Below are 8,004 nucleotides of genomic sequence, written 5' to 3'. Positions count from 1 at the left end.
TTATATTATAATAATATACTAAACCAATTGGATAAATTTAGAAGTAATTAATAGATAAAATTATATTTTAATAATGTACCACATCATCAATTATCCCACATGAATTGTCAAATCAAAAACTCAAATTATCCTATTATCCCACTTTATCTCACTTTACCCCACTCAAAATATCCCAAAGGGGTACAATTATTCCATTGGAATAATTTTCTCACTTGGCCCCAATTTGTTCCAACCAATAACCCCCCTAATGGAATTATCATTTAGACACCTACAAGACGAGACAATGTACGTTGAGCGAAATAATCCAAACAAGGAAACCCTCATGTATATACCATATGTCCCGAATTGTAAACATCTAAACATTAATACCGAACTAGAGATAAACAATCTAAATGAAATCAACAATTAGAAATCCACAACACGAGACTAGTACGTCGAGCGAAATAATCCAAACAAGGAAACCCTCATGTATATACCATATGTCTTAATTTGTGAAACACTAATCATTGATCCCAACCTAAATAAAATAAAACAATACAGGAAAATAAAAGACATCATAATATCGTATTTATAATATTTTCCACTATCACTTGGAAGATAAAATAAATATCAGCATATAATCTTGTATACTTTCAAGAGCAAAGTATCTCGGTCATATATCTAAATGATGAGTCATATCCATAACTGGCATCCACTAACGATGCGGGCTATCAATAAGCTATCTCAGTACAACTCTTTGCAAGATTCTGAAACTTAGCATCATCATGTGCAACGGACTATCCTGTAGGTATCCTAAACAGTGTACAGAACTCATTAGTCTCATCGCGATCTCAGCATGTAGCTTGAGTGTGGGACGGCCTACCATATATGTATCCAAATAGATGGCCTCACAAGCCTCATAATTATACGACACATAAGCCTCATCACACACTCATGCGGACGGACTGCTATACAAAGCATCCAAACCCGACTCAATGGCCTGTACATATGGAATATCGACGCATCACCTCATGTAGTACTGAGCTGAGCTCATCAACGATATCCATCACATGTATAAACTGTGTAAATCTGGTATATCGACGCACTATCCCATATAGTATTGAGCTGTGCTCATTAACGATATCCAACGAGTGTATGAACAATTTCTAACTCTATTATAAACTATCCAATTCTTGTCAAATCCCCTCTTGGGATACTCATGTGTGTGCAATACCACTGTACTTGTGTATTCGTGTAATTACATGTGAGGAAGTGCAGCTCGAACCCCGCAAACACATCTCAAAAAAAAAAAACAACACGATATTAAGGAAAACAATCTTAGTAGTTGACTACTTTGCTTAGTGGTCGACTACACTGAGTCCATCCAGACTCTATAAAAACTTAAATCAGTATTAGTAGTCAACTATTTTGAACATTAGTTGACTACTCTGCAAACTCACAGTTTCTGTTAAACTCAACTGGACATGAGTAGTCGACTATTACACTTAGTAGTCGACTACTTCTGTCAAAACACGCTTTCATACATGCACAAACATTAATTATTTGTCGATTTGGGATATGTAACTTGTTAAAACACAATACTTTCTTATCATGAAGCATCTAACAACACTTAAACTTTGTTAATTACTTTACAGAAATTATCTTGAATATAATTCACACTCTTGGGTTAATCAAATTAGGGTTTAACAACCTAATTAATCAAGTTCTTCAATTAACTCACATATTATCAACATAATTTATCAAAACATGATAATTTTATGAATGTGAAAAGAGGTGAAATTTGTGTGAACATGTTTATATCACTTAGGTATCACAAACCTAGGGTTTAAGCATAATTAAATTGCATGGAAACTTAATTAATTGCTAAATTAGGGTTTAAGCATGGTTTAAGCATGATTAACAACTTAAAAACAAAAATAAGAGAAACCCTAATGATCATGATTATGTTACTAACATAAACAACAAGAAAAATTGTATAGATCTAACATTGTTTTAAGATTAATCATCAAAATTTTATCTTTTTCACATCGGTTTAAGCCTAAACATGTAAAATATTGATTTAAACATCTTAAATCATTTATAAACTAAGGGTGCATGTTTGAATGAAGATGATATTGCCTTAATGTCATGTGCAAGCCTCTGAAATAAACAACAAGCAATCCACAAGTGCAAACAACCCGTCCTCCCTTGCCACACGTTGATGATCTCGCCCTCGTGTCGGTATTTTTCTTCACAAAGCTCACAAAACTCAAAAGAAATTGATCTAGGGTTTTTTAGGGGAGAGGGTGGCTACTAGGATTCAAAGATATCATAAAAGAGAAGAATTTTTATGAAAAACACAGGAATTTATAGAGGAAAACCCGAAACAAACCCGTTTGACCCGAACCAGGAAACTTAGTCTGACTGGGAAAACAACCTTCGGTATTTTGGCTGTAACTTTCTCATCCGACCTCAGAATGAGATGATTTAAGATTTGTTGGAACTATGTTGAAGAGAACTACAACTTTTGCATTTTGAGTTTTTCCATATTCTAACTGAATCGGTGTGTAAAATATGTATACTCTTAACTAGTCGTTTTTTTAGATTTCAGGCTCGTGTATATAGTGCATGATTTCACTCCTATACTCACATATATACATTGAAATGATCCAAAATCAATTTCTAGCATACTCAAATATTAATAAAAGTTATTTATTAACATTTATTATTTTTTATCACAATATATTCAAATGTACGGGGTTTTACAATATGAAATATATGAATATGTATATGAATGTATATTTGTTTCATATCTATATAACTAAATTAAAATAACTTATCCACATGAAAACAAACATATATGTATATAAACATAAATTTATTTATTTGTTAAAACTTTGTTTGTGGATAAAACCCAAAATGGATAAACTCATAAAATGTGTGTGTGTATATGATATTGAGCTTTAAAGTATCTACACACATGTATAAAACCTAAACTGATAATACCAAAGCTTGATAGATCTTCAATGAGCTCGTCTTGGATGTGGATGAAGCTTGATCTTGAATTGTATTGGCTTCATTCCGATATTCCTATCATCCTCCAATGGATATGATCGTGAATGCTCGATTCCATCCAACCTCCGACTTATTGTTTGCCTAGAATAAATACAAAAACACAAATACTAGACAAATAATATTAGTTGTAAATTATTTGTTAAAACATCATCAAAATAAAAAGGTCAACAATCTCCCCCTTTTTGATGATGACAAATAATTTACAAAAAGAGATATGCATGATACAAAATGAATATATAAATTACGATTATCATGCATAAAAACAATATTTATCATTATTTATCATAAAATATTCAAATTTACGGGGTTTTACAGAAAGCTCCCTCTAACAAAAAGCACAAGTGAGTATAAACAAAAATATGGGAAAGACTCCCCCTATCAAAAAGCCATATAGAATATATGCAATGAATACTAAGGCAAACATGTGAGCAAGCATAGATGGAAAAATATGCTAATTATAACTCACATTCAAGAAGGTCATGAGAACACATAGATATATCAATATGAAAAGGTGTGCCTCAATACACAAACATAAAATTAATATATAAATAGATTTATGAAAACAAAAGAATGAAGAACATGAAAATCTTGTAAAATATTTTCAAATGAAAACAAGAACAATCAAAAGAAATCATAAATCAAAATCTAAGTCATAAAAACAAATCAATATCAATTTTTGTCATATTTGACAAGAAAACAAGAGAGGCAACAATATCAAGCTCTTGAACTTGTTACAACCCATATAAACATTTAGCACCCGGTAAACATGATTTTAAAATAAATAACCAATAAATCCGGGGGGTTGCTTAAACACAAAACTCTCATCAAAATCAAAGCCAATAAGATGAAAAACAAAAGTCTTGACTTAAAATTTGTTTTATTTTCAAAAATTTCAAACACATATTTTTCAAAACCAAGAAATGAAAAGTAAAAATACTAAAAATCTTGGTTTAAAAATCAAAAAGGTTTTGGCACCCAAGCATTCTTAGTGCTGAAAGATTTAGGGACATGACTCATATCATTTAAGCTCAAAGCCCTAGGGTTTTGAACCCATTTGGGCGCATTTTGTGCATCGATACGGTCAAAACAAAAATTGTATAAATGACCTTTACGATTACAATTTGTGCAATGAAAAGGTTGAAATGATTTACGTTGACTAATTGGTTGTGCACGTGACTTATTTGTAAAAATAGATTTTTCTTTAAAATTGTTTTGCAAACGGGAAACTCTTCTCAAATCAAAACAAAAGTTGAAAATGACCAAAATGACCACAAAAATCACATTTATACACGTGGGCATGTTTATGATGATCATTAAGTGTGTGTACATGTGAGGATGAAGCTTGATAGGATGCACAAACATGATTAAGCTTGATAGGCTTTTGTGCATTATAACAAAATTTAGCAATATGGCCTTTACGACTGTAAATGGAACACTTGTAAATCTTGTTATACATATGTGCATAGTGTGTAGATTTCTTGGAAGAATTTTTACGGGACTTTGTACATAAGTCCATAAGCTTGTTGTTATTAACAATGCAAGTTTTTAATGTTGAATCTAAAGTGGATATTCTTCCATAAGCTTGTTGTTATTAACAATGCAAGTTTTTAATGTTGAATCTAAAGTGGATATTCTACTTTTAACATGATTCAACTCATTATTTTAAGTTTTTAATGTTGAATCTAAAGTGGATATTCTACTTTTAACATGATTCAACTCATTATTTTTCACATAAGTATTGTTATTAGAAGTAGAACATACATTATCATTTTTGAAAGAATTAAGCTCTTTTCTAATGTTCTCAACTTCTAATATGGCGTCATATTTATCATGAAAAAAACTAGCACTTTCCAATTTTATTTTTTCATTGCTTTCTTTAATATTAACATTTTCATTTGCAATGACATCAAACTTATTGGCTAGTGTTTCATGAGTGGATTTCAATTCAACATGCTTGCTTTTTAATATTATAAAGCTATAGTGTAATTTGTTATAAGCATGTAATAATTTTTTAGACACAAGCGAGTTCATCAAAGGATAAATCACATTCAGATTCGGACTCGCTTACCACACTAGTGCTATCGCCTAGTGGCCGTGTGCTTGAAAATGAAGCTCCACTTGAACTAGAAGCAGAATCCTCCAAAGCTTGTCGGATCGCCTCCAAATTCTCTTGATGTGCTTCTATAAGTTTCCACAATGTATAAGCACTATCGAAAGAATCAAGCTTGTTAGAAAAAGATAAATCAAACGCATTATGTAAAAATTCTAACAAAAGCTTGTTTATGGTAAATATTTTATGATCATCTTTACTCTACTTGGATTTTTCCGAAGTGGGTGCAATATAAGAACAATCTATAATTTCTCATAAATCAAAATGTCTAGATCGAACAAAAAGTTTGAATCTAACTTACCATTGAGTATAGGAAAAATTATCTAATCTAGGAGAAACATTAATGACATAACCTAAGCTAGGTGCACCGTGCATGTTCATAATTGTGATGCCCCTGGTTTCACACATGGCTGCAATCCAAGGTGAACCCAGAGATGTCAAACCTGCTATGTACCCACACTGTGTAACAACAAGTTTTACCAATCACAACAATATCCTCTAGTAGAATAAAAAATAAAGTGTAGGTACAAACAGGCGAAAGAAAGAAAATAACTGCAACTGACATGATATAAGAAAGAATATCTCATAAATGAATCATGTCTTAATGAACAAGTCTAGAATACATCTGTCATCATGAAATATATGAATGTATCATGACATGGATCAACTAAGAATGTATCAATGCTCACTGCATTTACAAAATGAGAAAAATAAAGAAAACTCTAATAACTGAATATAAGGTCTGTCTACTGTGGAGTTTCATCTCCTAGCTCATATGACGGCGGCTATGCAAGAACTCCGTCATTATGCGACTCTCCGACGCTCTGAATTGCCTGAAAGGAAAATAAAAATAAAAAGAAACACAACAAAAGCGTCAGATCGCTAAAGCAAGATCACCTCCATTCGCCCTCAGGGGAAGGGCTACTACATGTAGTGGAGGCTCTATCTATTAAGCATTGTCTACCTAAATTATTTTCCTCGTATCTAATGAAATTAATACTTAAAAATCTATAACACGAGACGTAGTACGTCGAGCGAAGTAATCCAAAAAAGAAAACCCTCATGTATATACCATATGTCTCAAATAGTAGATTACTACATATTACTGAAAGCAAGAAATACTGGAAAGTAAAGCCTCATAACCAACGTCAGCATATGTATCTCATGCACTCTCATAACATAATATTTCGTCTATCAATTATCTCAACAATGAGTCATTTCTCATTTGGCATCTGCCAAATACTCGGCTATCAAGTTATAAAAGTCATCACTTTTAAGAAATTCTCAACTAATAGTACATACGTGCATGACACTAATAACCATTTCAAATTCTGCACACAACTATGTGATACAGGTGTATCTTCTTCCCTGTCTCAGGAGCTTAGTGATCCTCATGGAAGCTTGAGGATAGATGATTTTTATGGTATCTTGAGAATAGAGTCGTGGTTGGAGCCAAAGAAGACGACGAAAGAAGTCGGAAGAAGCGAAACGCAGAAGAATAGGGTAAACTAGTAGTTCTCTGTCTGGTCGACCGCGGCACACATGCCGGTCGACCGGACAATCCTACAGGGCACATGGAACAGAAAGTTCTCTGGCCGGTCGACTGGACCATGCTTGGCGGTCGACCGGATCGTGAATTCTGGGTTTCCTATTTCGTTTTGGATTCTGTTCTGACAGGGACTCCTCTTTCTTTTGGGCTTGTTTATTTACAAGATTGCCACCCACGTTGTACCAGATATAAATAGGTTATTGTAGGGTTTCAAAAGGGAGACCTTAGGGAGAGAGAAATTCTAATAATTGTATTAGGGTTTAGAGAGAGAGTTGAGAGGTTGTTCTCAATTCTAGTGAGATTGTGAGAGAGGGATTGTAATCTTTTCATACTCATAATCTAGATAAGGTAATTTCCTTCGCCATACTGAATTGTTCTTGTGTTTTGGTCATCCTCTTCTCAACCCACCTTTTGGTAATTCCGTGACCAAAGGGTGCTCGCACGGCAACTCGTATCACTATGCGGAAACAAAGATATAGGTTCCTTTACCTCTGCGCACACTCGTGCGGATACAACAACATAGGTACATCGACCTCTGCGCATACTCGTACGGATACAACAACATAGGTTCACAAACCTCTGCGCACACTCGAGTGCGGATACCATAATATAGATTCAACAACCACTGCACACACTCTAGTGTGAATACCATAATATACGTTCAACAACCTCTGCGTACACTCTAGTCCGGATACCATAATATAGGTTCACAAACCTCTGCGCACACTCTAGTGCGGATACCATGTCATAGGAAATGTGTATTCGAATTAATACTTAATAAAACCCCTCACTAGGGTATTACCACATGTACTACAACACTATTCATTTATAATTATGATCACATATGTACTATCATGTAACTCGAGCCTCAAGCTCGCATTTCAAATCAAAACAACACAATACCAGGAAGATTAGCCTTAGTAGTCGACTACTAAGCTTAAAAGTCGACTACACCGAGTCTACTCAGACTCTGTAAAACATGAATCAATATTAGTAGTTGACTACACTGTATACTAGTCGACTACTCTATAATCAGACAGATTCTGTAAAAACCAAACTGGACATTAGTAGTCGACTACTACTCTTAGTAGTCGACTACTAAGCAGAAACATGCACAGCTCCGTGTACATACAACTCTTAGCAATCGTCGCGTGTAAATCATACTTTAATACATTGCAAAACTAGTAATTACAAATCAAAATAATCATCTCCATGATTATTTAAACCCTTAATTCAACAATTTAGGTTTAATCATCTCATTTATCAAGAAATTGACATAAACCCTAATTTT

Source organism: Asparagus officinalis, unplaced genomic scaffold, assembly GCF_001876935.1.
Source record: "Asparagus officinalis unplaced genomic scaffold, Aspof.V1 AsparagusV1_Un312, whole genome shotgun sequence".
NCBI lineage: Eukaryota > Viridiplantae > Streptophyta > Magnoliopsida > Asparagales > Asparagaceae > Asparagus > Asparagus officinalis.
Note: the sequence above shows the minus strand (reverse complement) of the source record.